Source organism: Acomys russatus, chromosome 4 (assembly GCF_903995435.1).
Source record: "Acomys russatus chromosome 4, mAcoRus1.1, whole genome shotgun sequence".
Taxonomy (NCBI): Eukaryota; Metazoa; Chordata; class Mammalia; order Rodentia; family Muridae; genus Acomys; species Acomys russatus.
The window spans coordinates 29,845,703-29,863,803 of NC_067140.1; the positions used below are offsets into that span (position 1 = coordinate 29,845,703).

General features: G+C 42.7%; 1 protein-coding gene across 7 annotated transcripts in view; it reads left to right on the forward strand.

The window, feature by feature from the left end:
• The first annotated feature begins 979 nt into the window (after window positions 1-979).
• Window positions 980-18,101, forward strand: part of Ambra1 (autophagy and beclin 1 regulator 1) — a 188,631-nt gene continuing 171,509 nt past the window's right edge. For all 7 annotated transcript variants that reach the window (XM_051144131.1, XM_051144133.1, XM_051144132.1 and 4 more), the window contains exon 1: window positions 980-1,145. The gene's annotated coding sequence lies outside the window, so the exon portion shown is untranslated. The remainder of the gene's footprint in view (window positions 1,146-18,101) is intronic.

Genomic DNA, 18,101 nt, shown 5'->3' on the forward strand with positions numbered 1-18,101 from the left:
ACGGGCTAGATGAATCCTGCCTCTAAGAACTAATTAACTAACTAGTTAGTTAGCTACCTAAAAGCATATCTGTAGTCTGTGGTTTTATTTGTGTGTGTGTTGGCTTTTTGAGATAGAGTTTTTCTGTATAGTCCTGGGTGTCCTGGAATCAGGGATAGACTCCCTTTGTAGACTACGTTGACCTTGAACTCACAGAGAAACATCTGCCTCTGTCTCTGGAGTGCTGGGATTAAAGGTGCCAACACGTCTGGCACTGGTCTGTGGTTTTAGATCTTTGGGAAAAAAATAAAATAAAATAGAGGTAAGTATTCTTTAAGAAAAAATAGACAGGGGCCAAGCATGGTGATGCACGCCTTTAATCCCAGTACTCAGGAGGCAGAGGCAAGTGGATCGCGCTGTGAGTTCAAGGCCAGCCTGGTCTACAAAAGCAAGTCCAGGACAGCCAAGACCACACAGAGAAACCCTGTGTCGAAAACCCTCCCAAAACACAGCCCCCGCCCCCCACCAAAAAAAAGAAAGAAAGAAAGAAAGAAAGAAAGAAAGAAAGAAAGAAAGAAAGAAAGAGGTCTCTATAGCCTTGGTTGGCCTCTTGGCCACGCTGTAACTGAGGATGACTTTGAACTCCGAATCCTCATGCTTCCTCTTCCTAAAATGCTGGGATTACAAGCGTGCGCCCTTCTCAAAACTTTAGTTCTCTAAATTACTTCAACAGTCGGTCACCAACCGAAAATGTCAGACACCCAGCCTACTCTCCACTATAGTTTATTATCTGGATTTGTTTATTTATGCCTAGGACTTGCAGCAGGAACTGAGCAGTGTTTCGGCACTCGGCTGCAGTTCCTTGAACGATTGCTAGGGCACTCTTCCTTTGATGTCTGGGCGTTCGTGTGTTCGATGATCTTTTGCGGCGTCTTCTTGGTTGATGTCTCCAGAGCGGTGGCGGCGGCGGCGGCGGCGGCGGTGGCGGCGGCGGTGGTGGTGGTGCCAGGTCCTGGACTGAGTTAGTCCGGAGACCCCGGGCTCTGGCCGCTTTCTCCCGCTGGTCGGTGGAGCTGACCCCTCGCTCCCTCTTCGGCCTCTCCTTCTTCCGTCCGTGGCTCGGTGCGCCCGCTGGCCTTCGGGCCGAGCCCTCACTCGCCTCTCAGGTAGGCCCGGGAGGAGCCTGTGAGGCCCCGTCCGGCATCCTTCCGCCGGTGGGCTGGAGGGGGAGACCTTGGGGTCGGCCGGTGGGCAAGCGCGCGGGCCGCCAGGGCGCGCGTTGTGAAGGGGGTTGCTCCCGGGGGCGCGGCCGGAGGGCGGCCCGGAACTGAGCGAGAAGCCGGAAGGAGAGAGAGATGCTGAAGCTGCCGGCCGGGTTCCCTAGAGTGGGGCTGTTGGGTCCTGGACGGGTGTCGTCACCCCTAGACTGTGGGAGCTTGACTTCCTTGGACCTTACTTCCTCTTTCCTTTTACCCCCGAACTGAGGGCTCCGTATGCCATGCCTCAGTTGCACTGGGGACCCTTCCTGAATCGCCTCAGAGGGGCCTCTTGAGTCGGTGGACCCTTGTTGGAAAAAAGGCCCTCCGGCTCGTTGGAAATGTCCCGTTCTAGGTTTTTTTTTTTTTTGGAGTAGGGAAACTGAGGCTGAGGTGTGGGACGTGACTTTTCTCTGTGACCCCGACAGATCTTTAAATGGTGCTGTTAAGTTTCTTTTTGTCCTCAACCGTTTACTCCTCTTCTTTCTCCCATTTTACTGGTCAATTTCACCTACCTTGATTTCTCGTTTGTTCGCTTGGAACCCCTCTTTCTTAGAAACATACATTGTGTCACTGGAGGCTTCAGAAGTTAAGGGAACGAGTGATGTTTTTGGCTGGATTTGCTTTTTTTCAAAGTGCAGCGAGAGTTTATTTTTGTGTTCACTTCCACTTTCCTTCTGACTGATAACTGCTCTGCTCTTTAGCCTTCTCTGGAACGCTTTCCTCTGTGGTGTTAAAAGCTTAGTGACTGATGAAAGATGCTTAAGACTTTGAATTTAGGTTCCTGTCTTGTGAATGTCTTTTTTAGGCGGTATCCAAAGGGAGTCCAAGGATTCTCTCTTGAACCTTTTTTTTTTTAATTGGTTAGTCATTTAGTCATTTTATTCAAGAGTTCATAAGTCTGTATATAGAAATTATTTAAAAAGATAATTAAATTGAAGATGATTTTGTTTTGTTTTGTATTTTCGAGACAGGGTCTCTTTGTGTTAGCTTTGGCTGTCATGGACTCGGTTTGTAGACCAGGCTGGCCTCAAACTCACAGCCATCCATCTGCCTCTGCCTCCTGAGTGCTGAGATTAAAGGCGTGCTCCATCACTCTTAGCCTGAAGATGAATCTTGTGAATTTCACTGTTTCTCCTCTCTTTCCCATTTTGGAAACATTAAGGTCTAAGTGTTTTTGTTAATTTCATTTTTTATTGGATCAAGTGTCATGATCCTAATCTGTCATTCTTTGTAGAAAAAGTCCTGGAGGTCATTCTAGGTTGGGTAAGTTTCCACAGTATGTAGAATTCATAGGGGATGACTTTAAGGGAGTACAGGTTGTGAAACTCTGTTTCTATACAATTTCAGGTTTTTTTTTTTAATGGATTTTGGAAAGATGACATAATTTTACATTGTTTCACTGATTTTTTTTTTTTTTTTTAGTTTTTTGAGACAAGATTTCTCTGTGGGTTGCCTTGGCTATCCTGAAATCTGTAGACCAGGCTGGCTTCACACTCAAAGCAATCCGCCTGCCTCTGCCTCCCCAGTGCTGGGAGTGCCGGGATTAAAGGCATGTGCCGCCACTGCTCTGCTGAAACCAAAGCAAAGAATGTGGAGGTAGAAATAACATTGTCCATTGATACTTGGCAGATCCTGCATGGAATTTATAGTTGTGAGTGGTGTCTTAGTTTCTCTGTGTAACAGCCCCGACTGTCCTGGAACTCAATTTGTACACCAGGCTGGCCTCAAACTCACAGAGATCCACCTGACTCTGGCTTCTGAGTCATGGGATTACAGATGTGCACCACCACTGCCCACCTGTGGCTCCTGTGGGCTCCCCAACACCCTTTGAATTTTTTTAGAGACAGGGTTTCTCTGTGCAGCCTTGGCTGGCCTGGAACTCATAGGGATCTGCTGAGGTAGGGTCCCTTGTATCCCAGGCTAGCCTCAACTTTACTGTGTAGCTGCGGATAACCTTGAGCTCCTTGATTCTCCTTCCTCTACCTCTCAAGTACTGGGATTACCAGAGTGAACCACTACTTTGTGCTAAGTCTTGGGATCCTCCAAAATCAAATTGGGCTGTTTCCTGACATTTGAGAAACATTCACATTATGACTGAAATATTCTATATTTTGAAAAGATGGCTCTTGGGTATAATTAAGAGACATAAGCTTCAAACAGGTGTGACTATCCATACATTAAAGTCCATCACTCAAGAGATTGAGGCAGGAGGATTGTGAGTTCTAGGGTTGTCTGGTTTATATACTGGATTCTAGGTCAGCTTGAATTACATCCTGAGACTGTCTCAAGAAACAAACAAAAAACCAACACAAAACAAAAAAGATGAAAAAGATGAAAGCCTCTGATTGTTTTTTGGATTGTGGTCTGGACCAGAGTTACTGAAATAAACTGCCTTTTTTTTTACTAAAAGAGAAAGGTTTATGTTTTTTTTTTTTTTTTTTTTTTTGGTTTTTCGAGACAGGGTTTCTCTGTGTAGCCTTGGCCATCCTGGACTCACTTTGTAGACCAGGCTGGCCTTGAACTCACAGCGATCCGCCTGCCTCTGCCTCCCGAGTGCTGGGATTAAAGGCGTGCGCCACCACGCCCAGCTTTTTTTTTTTTTTTTTTTTTTTTTTTTGGTTTTTCGAGGCAGGGTTTCTCTGTGTAGCCTTGGCTGTCCTGGACTCACTTGTAGACCAGGCTGGCCTGAAACTCACAAAGATCCACCTGCCTCTGCCTCCCAAGTGCTGGGATTAAAGGTGTGCGCCACTACGCCTGGCTATGTTTTTATACTGTATAATTTGTAATATATTTTCAGTGTGTGTGAGGGAAATTACAGGACTGCATTCTTTTTTGAAAATATTTTATTTAATTTTTAATTTATGTGCATTGGTGTGAGGGTGCCAGATCTTAGAGTTACAGACAGTTGTGAGCTGCCATGTGGGTGCTGGGAATTGAACCCCGGTCCTTTGGAAGAGCTGGCAGTGCTCTTAACCATTGAGCCATCTCTCCAGCCCCCAGGACTGCATTCTTTTGGTAATGTTTTTTTTATCTTGCTTTATTAGTGTTGAATCTAAACTTTTATGGACTTCATCGTGTATGGTGACAGATTAACTCAATTTATTTTCTCATCTATCTCACTTTTAAAGAAATTAGAAAAGTGTTGTTAACCTATCAGTATACAAAAAAGATAGGTCTCGGCCTTGATAGAGTTGTTTGGAATAGGATAAAAATATTTTGTACTGTGGTTTAGCATACCAAAAACAAAACAAAACCAACCCAAAAGTACAACAAACCTAAGTGCCTTTAGTCATCATCATTTTTATTTCTTTCTCTAATTTCTCATAAGCTCAGTGCTTTCAGTTTCTTGCCATGGTCTCTGCTTGTCCAGATGTGTCCTAGGACAGCCTGCCCCTATGCTTTGGGTAACTTACAGGTTTCTCGTTTTGTTTATTTTGGGGTTTAATTTATACTTTTCTTTTTAGCCTCTTGCTCACAGGTTAGTTTGAGCTTTTGATTTTTTTTTTTTTTTTTTTTTTTTTTTTTTTTGGTTTTTCGAGACAGGGTTTCTCTGTGTAGCCTTGGCCATCCTGGACTCACTTTGTAGACCAGGCTGGCCTCGAACTCACAGCGATCCGCCTGCCTCTGCCTCCCGAGTGCTGGGATTAAAGGCCTGCACCACCACGCCCGGCGAGCTTTTGATTTTTTCTTCTTCTTTTTCATGATTGAGCTAGTCCAGGATGAGCTTCCCACTATACTTAGAGCAGTGAGTGATTCAGTGGAGGAATTCTTTCCCAGAGTGCATGTAAAAGGACATACATGTTTGGAACTGAATGCTGCCTCCCTCTTCGGTTTAGGTATTATTCCTTCGTGGAGTCCCTGTCTGAATCTGCAATAGACAGTTTTTAGATGCCATAGTCACCTAGTTCTGAGAGTGTTTCATCTCTTGGTTGGCATTCCAGTTACACTTGTGGTTGACAAGTAGCTACCTATGCAACAAGTTGACTTCTGTTTTCTTTGTTGTTGTTTTTTGTTTTTTGTTTTCCTAGACAGGGTCTTTGTCTTTCTGTATTAGCCTTGGCTGTCCTGTACTTGCTTTGTAGACCAGGCTGGCCTCGAACTCACAGGATCCGCCTGCCTCTGCCTCCCAAGTGCTGGGATTAAAGATGTGTTCAAACAATGATATTCCTTTTATCATCATCCTTCTGCTGGTGAGACCAGAGAGACCATGTCTTGGGGTTTCTTTTGCTATGATAAAACACAAAGACCAAAAACAATTTGGGGAAGAAAGGGTTTATTTTAGCTTATCTACATCATAGTCTGTGATTGAAATAAGTCAGGGTAGGAACCTGGAGACAGACCTGGAAGCTGAAGTTTGAAGAAATGCTGCTTCCTGCCTTCCTTCTCATAGCTCGCTCGGTTTGTTTTGTTACACTTCTCAGGGCGATACTGCCCATCTCGGGCTGAGTCCTCTTCACTTCAGTCACTATTAATCAAGGAAATGCTCCACAGACTTGCCTACAGGTCAGTCTGATGGAAGTCATTTCTCAATTGAAGTACTTCTTCCTAGATAACTGTAGCTTGTGTCAAGCTGAAAAAGCTACCCTGCCTAGACCAGAACTTTCTTTTTCCTTTCAAGAAGTTAAAATTAGTGGCTGGGAGATGGGTCAGTGGGTAAGAGTACTTGCTACTCAAGCACAAGGTCCTGAGAGTTTGAGTCCTTAACACTCATATATAAAAAGCCAGACCTGGTCATATATGCTGATGACCCAATTCCTACCCAAAATTTCTGGGTATAGGGATTCAGTCTTAATTTTTAAAGAGATTTATTTGTGTATTGGTATATTATAAGCACTCTGTTTACATGTATGACTGCATGACAGAAGAGAGCATCAGATTTCATTACAGATGGTTGTGAGCCACTGTGTGGTTTCTGGGAATTGAACTCAGGACCTTTGGGTGAGCAGCCAATGCTCTTAACCACTGAGCCATCTTACCAGCCCTTAATTATTTTATTTTTTTGGTTTTTCAGGACGGTTTCTCTGTGTAATAGCCCTGGCTGTCCTAGATTGGCTTTGTATCCTAGGCTGGCCTGGACTCAGAGATTCACCTGCCTCTGCCTCCTGAGTGCTGGGATTAAAGATGTGTGCCACCATGTCCTAATTTTTTTTTTAAGATTTATTTATTTTGTGGCCTGGTGAGGTGGCACATGCCTTTAATCCCAGCACTCGGGAGGCAGAGGCAGGTGGAACAATGTGAGTTCGAGGCCAGCCTGATCTACAAAGCGAGTCCAGGATAGCCAAGGCTATACAGAGAAACACTGTCTTGAAAAAACCAAAACCAAACCAAAACAAAACAAAAAAAGATTTATTTTGTTTGTATGACTGTTCTGCCTGTCCATATGTATGTGTACCATGTCCTTGCCTGGAGCCCTGGGAATTCAGAAAATTCTGTTGGGATTCCCTGGAACTGAATTACAGATGGATGTGAGTCACCGTGTGTATGCTGGGAACTGGACTTCTGTCCTTTGCAAGAGTAACTGCTGAGCCATCATCTCTCCAGTTCTGGACCCAGACATGTTAAGTAAAGCTTTGAAACAGGCTATACCAGAGTGTAACAGTTGACTCTACTGTAATTATTTCTGTTTAATAAAAGTATATGTGTGTGAAAGTGCTTTAAAAAAAAAAAAGCTGGTCATTAGTGGCACACAAACCTTTAATCTCAGCACTTGGGAGGCAGAGGCAGGTGGATCCCTGTGAATTCGAGGCCAGCCTGGTCTACAAGAGTAACTTCCAGGACAGCGAGAGCTGTTACAAGGAGAAACCCTATGTTAAAAAAAAAAAAAGAGTAAAGAATAGGGGTCTGGAGAGATGGCTCAGAGGTTAAAAGTATTGGCTGCTCTTGCAGAGGTCCTGAGTTCAATTCCCAGCAACCACATGGTAGCTCACAACCATTTGTAATAGAATCTGAATCCCTCTTCTAGTGTGCATGAACACAGAACACTCATACATAAAATAAGTTTATTATTATTATTATTATTTGGTTTTTCGAGACAGGGTTTCTCTGTGTAGCCTTGGCTGTCCTGGTCTTGCTTTGTAGACCAGGCTGGCCTCAAACTCACAGCGATATACCTGCCTCTGCCTCCTGAGTGCTGGGATTAAAGGCGTGCGCCACCACTGCCTGGTGAATAAATATTTTTTAAAAAGTAAAAATATATTTTAAAACATTTATTTATTATTTATACAGTGTTCTGTCAGCCTGTGGGCATGCACACCAAAAGAGGGCACCAGAGCTCACTATAGATGGTTATGAGCCACTATTTGGTTGCTAGGAATTAAACGTAGGCTCTTTGGAAGAACAGCCAGTGCTCTTAACCTCTGAGCCATCTCTCTAGCCCCAATAAAAATAATTTTTAAAAGGCCGGGCGAGGTGGTGCATCTTTAATCCCAGCACTCGGGAGGCAGAGGCAGGCAGATCTCTGAATTCAAGACTAGCCTGGTCTACAAAGGAGTCCAGGACAGCCAAGATTACGCAGAGAAACCCTGTTTCGGAACAAACAAACAACCAAAAAATTTTTTTCAAGTGTTATCCTAGAGCACAGGGAAGCCTTGAGGATAGAGGTGAGCAAACACAGGTCAGCTCAGCATGACCTTCTCATTGCATGTGCAGAGAGAGCACTGGTGATTCAGTGCTGGAGTTCCTGCCTTCCCAATGTGTTTAGGGAAGCATATGTTTTTAGAACTATTAGTGAAAGGTTTGGATGCTGCAGACTTCCATGGGCACCTCACCTCTCCTTACAGTTAGTCTTGGTTTGTGTGTTTGTAGGTAAGTAAAGGTTAACTACTTTCTAACTTGTTTTCCGTCTCTTTTTCTTTCTGGAGATATGGTTTCTCTGTGTAGCCTTGACTGTCTTGGACTGGCTTTGTAGACCAGGCTGGCCTGGAACTCACAGCGATCCGCCTGCCTCTGCCTCCTGAGTGCTGGGATTACAGGTATGCTCCACCACACCCGGCTGTTCTCTGTCTCTTTTGCTGTTAGAATTGATATGCTACTTCTTGAGATAAAGTTTTGTTTTTGTATTTTGAGACTGTATTATGTAGTTGAACTCCTGATTCTTTTATTTCTACCCTCTGAGTACTGGGATTATATATAAAAACATGAACTAACACACTTGGCCGATGTAGTGCTGGAGATCAAATCAGGGCTTTGTGTTTGCTGGGCAAACACTGTGTTAGCTGAGTTACATCCCTGGCCCTTCATGGAGTTCTTTTTTTGGTTGTGACTATGTTTCAACCTTACCTTTCAGAGTTTGCTATTTTTGGAACTTTTGAAAGTTCATTGGATATATTACAGTGATACAGAAATTGGTAGGAGTGTTCCTACCTCATTCCAGTGGAGAGTGCAGTTGTCTAGGAATCTGGTAAGAGTAGGACTTCAGGCTGAAACAGTGCTGTGAGGAAACCAGACTGATAAAGAGATAGATACAGGAGTGAGGTGAGCCCTGGGTGCTTCTTTCATGACATCCATAATCTCCCTGAAAGACTGCAGTTACGATGTCATAATTCCATATGTTCTTTTCCCGCCATCACAATGAAAAAATGCTCCCCCCCTTTTTCCTGAGGTCTTAACTGTGTCATTCAAGCTGAACTGATCCTTCCTGCCTCAGCTCCTAAGTGCTAGGATTACAGGTTGCCCTACCATGCTTGGCTACAGTAGAACATTTCAGTTGAGATTGGTACATGTACTATTTGCTGATGCAGTAGATTTGATGTTGGCATACTTGACTAGAACTTCGGCTTTTTTACTTGTGGTGTGACTTGAATTTAATTAGTTTTCACTTACTAGCTTTTTTCCAATTACATATTCTTTAGAGGTTGAATTCAGTGAACTTGAGTGGAGAGTGCTTGCCTGGAGGTGCTTTTGTACCAGATAATAAATTGAAACATGCAGTCTTAGGTTAGAGAATAGATTTAGTAGACTTTCAAAATTGCGAGAAGGAGACTTTAGATCATTGTTGAATGTGTATAAAATAATACTACTAAGCCAGGTGGGAAAGTGTACACCTGTAATCCCAGCACTCAGGGAGATAGAGGCAGGTGGATTGCTGTGAATTCAAGGCCAGCCTGACAGACAAAGCTACACAGAGAAACTCTGTCTCATAAAAACCAAAAACTGCCGGGCGCATGCCTTTAATCCCAGCACTCGGGAGGCAGAGGCAGGCGGATCGCTGTGAGTTCGAGGCCAGCCTGGTCTACAAAGTGAGTCCAGGATGGCCAAGGCTACACAGAGAAACCCTGTCTCGAAAAACCAAAAACAAAACAAAACAAAACAAAAAAAAAAACCCCAAAAAACTAAAAACAAAGTAACAAACAAAAACCCCCTACTACCTTGTTTGGGTTTTTTCTGCCAAAAAATTAGAAAAATTTTGCAAAAATTCTTCTTACTGTTGCTTATTGAAATTGTTTTTTCTCTTTTTAAAACATAGGAAAGTTTACTTTTGGTGACTTTTTAAAATTTCATTTTATTTTATTTTTTTGAGACAGGGTTTCTCTGTGTAGCTTTGGCTGTTCTGGACTGGATTTGTAGAACAGGCTGGCCTTGAACTCACAAGGATCCACTTGCCTCTGCCTCCCGAGTGCTGGAATTAAAGGCGTGCGCCACCACAGCCCGGTGACTTTTATTTGTTTTGCTCTGCTGGATAAAGTGTGGGTTCTCCGTGGCTGTGGGGCACACCAGTGTTTTGTTTGAGAAGCAAAGTGAAGAATTTCAGTCTAGCTGACCAGGGAAAATTTCTTGCCAGTACGAGGTGTTGTGGTACATAATGTGATCCCAGCACTTAGATGGTGGCAACAGGAGGATCAGGAGTTCAAGGTTGTCTTTTGATACATAAGCAAGTTTCAGGCTAGCCTGGGCTACATGAGGTTCCGTTCTACCAAAAGAAAATAAATCTCTCTTCCAAGCCTTTCCCTCCCTTCCTTGAGTCATGGTGTCTTGTGTAGCCCAGACAACTCTGAACTTGTGATCTTGCAGCCTTAGCCTCCCAAATGCTGGTGTGTACTACCACGTCCAGCCCAAACTCTTAGTACAATGCTGTTACTGCTTCTGGAACTAGGTAGCGTGGTTATAAATCTCAGTACCACTACTAACGAGCGCTTAAGGCAAGTTACTTAACCTCCCAGTTTCTTGACCTGTTAAAATATACAGTTGTGGGTTGCTGGGCCATGAGGACAAAGATGGAGCAGAGGTGACCAGAGCAAGACTAGAGGACAGGTAAAGGCCACATGGCTGGGAAGTAGCCCACACTAGCGTAGATGGGTTAGAATAGATGAGAATCTGGTTTTTTTTTTTTTTGTTTTGTGTGTGTGTGTTTGTAAGAATTTAATTATGCTGGGCGTGGTGGCGCACGCCTTTAATCCCAGCACTTGGGAGGCAGAGGCAGGCGGATCACTGTGAGTTCGAGGCCAGCCTGGTCTACAAAGTGAGTCCAGGACAGCCAAGGCTACATAGAGAAACCCTGTCACGAAAAATCAAAAAAAAGAAAAAAAAAAAAAGAATTTAATTATTATGTAGAAAACTTCCAATAGCTTAATATGTGCCTGTGGTTATCATTAGTACATCAATTAAAGATTATACGTGTTCTTCAAAAGAAGTACAAATAGGCTAGACATGGCACATGCATCTAATCCCAGTACCTGGAAGGCAGAGGCAGGCAGATCTCTGTGAGATCTAGACCAGCCAGGGCTACATAATAAAACCCTGTCAGAAGAAGAGGAGTAAGAACAGCAGCAGCAGCAGGAGGAAGAAATAATAGTGATGCTTAGTTTGAAGTGTTGAAGCTTTTGAGAAAACTTCAACAGGGAACAGGTAGGTGCAGCTGGATCTGCTGCTTCCTTCCCCTAGTACCCTTTAGTTAATCAAGGGATGGGTCTTTACTGGGTGAGGGAAGCCTAGAAAGCAACAGTATTAGAAACATAGTTCCAAATGTAAGAGAGACGACAAGTTTTTGTGAGACATTGTAGCAAAATAGTCCAGCGCTAATTTAGAATAGAGCACTCAGGTAGAAAACATCCAGGCAAACATTTGAATTTTGCTATTTGAACTAATTAAAACTGAAGAATTTAGAAGGTGATTAAATGAATGAAAAGTATTTAGGGGAGAACCAGAGCTGCCAAATCAAGTCAGATAAACTGGAATAATGGATATATTTGTTAAACAATGGTAAGGACTAAGAATCCTATTAATAGAGTTAGTTTTTTTTTATTACCTTTTTCCTTTATGCTGTTATAAATTATGGTTTATTTCAGTCATTTTAAGCTTTTATGTTTAACTAAATCTGTTTAATAATCTCATTCAGTCATTAAAAAACAAAACAAAGCCGGACGTGGTGGCGCATGCCTTTAATCCCAGCACTCGGGAGGCAGAGGCAGCTGGATTGTTTTAAGTTCGAGGCCAGCCTGGTCTACAAAGCAAGTCCAGGACAGCAAAGGCTACACAGAGAAACCCTGTCTCGAAAAACCAAAAAACCCAAACCAAACCAAAACAAAACAAAAGAAAAAAACTCCCTATTGATTATGAGAGTTTTTGTTATTTTTAAAAACAAAATCCCAAAGTTTGATTTTTATCAATAAAGACTCAGGAGCCAGATGCTAGGGTGAAAACCTACTAACTCAGAGGAGCAGGGAAAGCACCCAGTTGACATTCCTACTTAGCTCACTTGCCCGAAGAAAAAAGTTCCTTTTCCAGCTGTTTTAAATACTGTTCTGAATCAGTGTCCTTCCTTTCTGTTTACTCCCTGTCAGCTGATTGCTTGCTCTGCCTGTTGACCTAAGGTGAACTTTATTTAATCCTGTTTACAGAAAGCTAGTAGGAGTGGGGTGGGGGGGATGGGGGTGGGCGGTAGGGTGCTGGAGAGAGGTCCTGAGTTCAATTCCTGGCAACAACATGGTGGCTCACAACTACCTATAATATCTGATGTCCTCTTCTGACATGCAGGTATACATGCAAACAGAGCACTTATACATAAAATAAATATTAAAGAAAAAGAAAGCTCTTGGATTAAAGGTGTGTGCTAGGGTTGAGCCAAACCACAAGTAATTGTTTTCAGTAAACAGAAAGCTCTTGGGTTAAAGGTGTGTATGTTAGGGCTAAGCTACACCAAACAAGAAACAGGTTTTTACAGTTCACAATCTCGGGGTTCATGATGGGATCAAATATCCTATAATAAGTTTCTTTCTTTGCTTTTTCTTTTTTGTTTTTGAGGCAGGGTTTGTTTCCCTGTGTAGCCTTGGCAGTCCTGAAACTCAGTCTGTAGACCAGGCTGGCCTCTATGGGAGTATTATTTATTTATTTATTTTTTACACATACATTTATATTATTACACATATACAATAAACTACCTGTAGCAAGAAGAACCATAAAGCAATCAGGAATTATATAAATGTTACATTCTTAGTGTTTTGGTCATTTGTATTTGACAGCCTTGAAGAAATCATCTTTCCTATCTTGGTGTGTCTAAAATTCTGAGTGTAAATCAATATCCATCATATCACTGGCATGGTGGCACATGTCTTTAATCCCAGAACTCGGGAGGCAGAGGCAGGCGGATTGCTGTGAGTCGAGGCTAGCCTGGTCTACAAAGTGAGTCCAGGATCATCAAGGCTACACCGAGAAACCTTGTCTCAAAAAACCAACCAACTAACCAACCAAAAAAAAAAAAAAAAAAAAAACCCAAAACAAACCAGAAACCAAAAAATATTCATCACATCTTGTCATTATCAACTTAAAACATCTATCTAGACCTAAAGACATCTTTTAAAATTTATTTTTTATTTTTAGATTTATTTATTTGTTACATATATAGTGTTTTGCCTGCAGGCCAGAAGAGGGCACCAGATCCCATTATAGATGGTTAGCCACCATGTGCTTGCTGGGAATTGAACTCAGGACCTTCGGAAGAACAGACAGTGCTCTTAACCTCTGAGCCATCTCTCCAGCCCCCTAAAGACATCTTAACCATCTAAGCTTCATTGTAAAACTAAGCTACCTGTTCTTCAGCTTCATCAGAGACTTGAGAAGGAATAAACTTGATGACCTGATTATGTCAGGAGTGCAGGTTAGTAGCTTTCCAAATGAGAAGATGACAGACACAGTTTGCTACCTGAATAGTCACCCAAAACTCTCTATTATGTTGGAGCATCTTCTTTAGCCTTCTGGCCCAATGTATCTGACAGACATATGTGTGAGGCAGGAACTATTGAGGACTTGCTTACCCTGTCTTGGCAGAGTTTGGGTGTCAACTATGAGAGTATTTTTAAACCATTGACTCGATAAACATGTTGAATGTCCACCTGTGTAAGTGGTAAGGATAATATTGAATTTATAAGCTGGATTTTGTTTCTTTGTTTCTTAGTTATGAAATATCCACTTTCCCCCCCTTTGAGATAGGGTTTCTCTGTGTATCCCTGGCTGTCCTAGAACTTTGTAGACCAGGCTGCCCTTGAACTAACAGAGATCTGCCTGGCTTTTTCCCCCTAATTTTTAATTTATGTATTATATATAAATGGATGTTTTGTTTGTATTTATGCTTGCATACCAAAGGATGACATGGATCTCATGGGACTACAATGATAGATGGTTTTGAGCTGTCATGTGGGTGCTGGGACTTGAATTCAGACTCTCTGGAAGAACAGCTAGCCCTCTTACCCACTGAGCCATCTCTCCAGCTCTTTTCCTCCCCTCACTCCCCTTGGTGCCTTTTTGGGAACAGTATTTAGTATTTCTCTGTGTAGCCCTGGCTGTTCTGGAACTTACTCTGTAGACAAGGCTGGCTTCAAACTCAAAGATCATCTGCCTCTGCCTCTGGAGCACTGGGATTAAAAGTATGTGCCGATATGCCTGGCTTTCCTTCCTTCCTTTCTTTCTTTCTTTTTGATATGGGGTCTAGCAGCAAGTTGTCTAGGCTTGCCCAAACCCCTGACTCACTCAAGTGTTTTTTTGGCTTTGGTCTCAGAACACAGGTAGATACTGCCATGACCTGCTTTTGAATGAATGTCATGACCTAATACATGCTTTTAAAACATTATGCCAGTTTCATGTCATGTGTGGTATGGAAAGAAAGAAATAGGGGAAGCATAGTTGTGAAGCAATTTAGTAGCCCAGGCAAAAGCTAATGATAGTTTAGATTAGGCTATAGGCAGTAGAGATGGAGCGAAGTAGACAGATTCAGTACATATTTTGGAATCAGGACAGAACAGACCTAATGATGTACTGGATATGTGGGAGGAAGGAGGTGTCAAGTATGAGCCCAGGTTTCTTCTGTGAGTGTCTGTGTAGATGAAGGTGCCACTTTCAGATAGGAACAGAAGGAAGAACTGTTTTTGTGAAGACTTGTTTTTAGTCACACTAAGCATGCTGGTGAAGCGCACATGGAGACTTTGAATAAGCAGTCTTCAGGCTGAGGCGGAAAGTGGTGCTGGAGGTAAATCTGGATGGTATGGTATGTAGAAATGGTAGGTATAACTCAGGAAATGGATGAGTGAGCTCACCTAGGGAAAAAAATAGAGTAGGATGAGGGGAGCTCAGCACTGAGTCTAAGGAATCCAAGGAAACTAAGATGCTGTAATTGTAGAAGCAGAGAGCAGCCCATTTAAAAAAATACAGGATTAGCTATATTTTGTTGCATTTAGCAACACAGATCATTGATGGTTCCAGCAGGAACAATGGTAGAAGATTGCAGGGTCGGGAGCCAGTTGGAAGTAGGTTAAAGGAATGGGGAGGAGGTAAGTGGAAATGGTCTTCATGTTTTCATTGTACTCAGTCTTCACATAGAAATGCAGATTTCATTTTTCTCTTCTTGGCTATCTTTAGCTTGTTAGGAGGTTGTAAAGGAGGAGACTATGGTAGGAGGACTTTCTGTCAGAAGGTTAGAGAAATGATTCTCATGATCTTTAAACGTTGGCCTTGCACAGTAAAGGTTTTCTATTCTGTGTTCTTTGAACCTTTGCTATCTTTGGTTTTTCCTCTTGCTGCCCAGTATGTCTTGAACCTTTAAGTTCATTCTTTATCTTTGTTTTTTTTCCTTACTGCTTTTATTTCTTTTCTTCCTTTGTTTCTCTTTTCTTTCTTGGTGTCTCTCTCTTTGCATTTTTAAATGAGTTGCATAAGTACAATACCTTAAACATGAGTTGAAACATATATATATTATGTGTAGCAAAAATAATCATCAATATCTGTCACTAAATAAAATAATAAAAAATTATACTAATGTAAAATATTTGAGACTTATTTTTAGCCTAAAAGTAGATTCAATAATTTACCCTTTTATCCTGTCAATCCTATGTATGTCTGTGTACCACATGTGTGCTCACAGATCCCAGAAGAAGATGTTGGATAGGTTGTGAGCTTTCATGTGGGTTCTGGGAAGTGAACCCAGGTCCTCTGGAAGAGTAGACAACTCTTAACTGCTAAGCCAGCTATCTAGCCCCCAAATTATTCTTCTTAAATCAGAGATCAAAACTGACATCTGTAGCTTCCTTAGAGCATATGGCTTGAGAGTTGTTGGGTGGGCCTGAATTGGACTTCAGATCAATGTTTATAAAATTTTAAAAAATTTTAGAGTCTCATGTAGCCCCAGTGGCTGGCCTGGGCTCTCTGTCTAGAGAATGACCTTGAGTCTTCCTGCTTCGACTCCCATTGCAACCAGAATCTTGTGTATATTGCTTTTTGAGGAGCTAGGCTCTTCTAGCATTCTGGTGTTAACTATTTGCATTTTACTGATGGGATAATTGGAGCACAACATCTGCATGGATTTAACTTCCTAGCATCCTTAGAGTCAGTCAGTGATAGATTTAAGAATTTAAGACTCATTTAATCATGTTCTTTGTCTATGGTGACCCATATAAAGCCATATTGCATTTATGCGAAGCTGTATGAAATGGACTTCCTATATTTTATAATCTCTTGAAGGGATATCATTCAAGTGGTGTTAACCAGGTGTTCTTTTTTCCACAGAGAAAGAACAAGAGGGAATATATTTTAATTGGTGACAGAAGGGATATGGATTACTTGTTAGAATTTCCTGACAACAAGATAACTTAACAATTATCAAGGAAGGGTGATTGCAAAATATCTTCCCTAACCATGATAAAGATGGGATTCTCAGATCCATAGTAACCTCAGGGTAGAGCTACTTGATAATTAACCAAAACAATAGCTTTGCCTTTTTTGTTGTTGTTTTTCAAGACAGGGCTTCTCTGCATAGCCTTGGCTTTCCTGGAACTCATTTTGTAGACCAGGATGTCCTTGAACTCAGAGATCTGCCTGCCTTCTGCTCCCTGAGTGCTGATATTACAGGTTTATCTTTGCAATTTTAATGAGTATATTTTCATTGTTCTCATGAACAAATAATCAATAGACAGTTCATTAATTGGAGCTTGTAGAGACTGCTCCTTCGGTGAAGTTACTGCTGCATATGCTTGAGGACCTGAGTTTAGTTTCTCTGCACTCATGTAACAGTTAGATGTGGACTATGCCTGTAGTCTCAGCTCTGGGGTAGATTGGGGAATGGGGAGACTAGAGCATTCCTGGAGCTTGCTGTCTAGCCAATTAGGACACTCTAGGTTTTGTGAGAGTCCTTGTCCCAATAACTAAAATGAAGAGACAGAGGCAGGTGGACCACCTTGGTCTACAAAGTGAGTCCAGGACAGCCAAGGCTACACAGAGAAACCCTGTCTCCAGAAGAAAAAAAATCTCCAAAAAGCCAAAATGAAGAGCTATTATTAAGAAGACACCTGACATTGGCCTCCATCCTCCACCCCCACCCCAAATCTCTCCCTCCCTCCCTCCCTCCCTCCCTCCCTCCTTCTCTCCCTCCCTCCTTCCCTCCCTCCCCCCCCCCCCCCCCCCCCGGTCTGTGTCTGTCTGTCTGTCTCTGTCTCCCCCCCCCCCCCCCACACACACACAAAGAGAGAGTGGGCAAATTGAAGATGAGTGGTTGGGCATGCCTGTTATACAGTTAGGAGATGGAGGCAGAAAGATCAGGTATTTTTCAAGACACAGTTTCTCTGTGTAACAGCTCTAGCTCTCCTGGAACTCACTCTGTAGACCAGGCTGGCCTTGAACTCACAGAAATCCGCCAGCCTCTTGCCTCCCAAGTGCTGGGATTAAAGGTATGTGCCACCACCGCCTGGCTTAAAGGCCAGTCTTGCCTACATAGTATGTTGGAGGCTAGCCTGGGCTGTATGAGACTCTGTCACATAGCTCAGATGGTAAAGTGTTGGCTGTGTAAGCATGTGGACCTGAGTTTGGGTCTTTTGCACCCATATAAAAGCCAGGTGTAGCTGTGTGTATCTGTACCCCAGCGCTGGAGGGGCAGAGACACATGTGTCCTGAAGCTTATTGGCCACTTAGCTGAATCAAACAGTTCTGTGTTCAGTGAGACACTGTGTCAAAAAATAACGTAATAGTAATACATGTTCTTCTAGGTGGAGTGACACAAGCCTGGGATCCCAGCACTTTGGGAGGCAGAGGCAGGCGGATCACTGTGAATTGGAGGTCAGTCTACACAGTGAGTTCAGGACGGGCAAGGCTATGCAGAGAAACTCTGTCTTGGAAAAAGAGCCAAAACCAAACCAACCCCCGCCCCCCCCCAAAAAAAAAACCCAAATGAACAAATGAGTGAGAGAGGGAGAAATGGAAACATGTAGTTTTATATTGTCCTTTTTTGTTTGTTTGTTTGTTTGTTTGTTTGTTTGTTTTTTGAGACAGGGTTTCTCTGTGTAACAGCTCTAGCTGTCCTGGAACTTGCTCTGTAGACCAGGCTGGCCTGGAACTCACAGAGACCCACCTACCTCTGCCTCCCAAGTGTTGAGATTAAAGATGTGTACC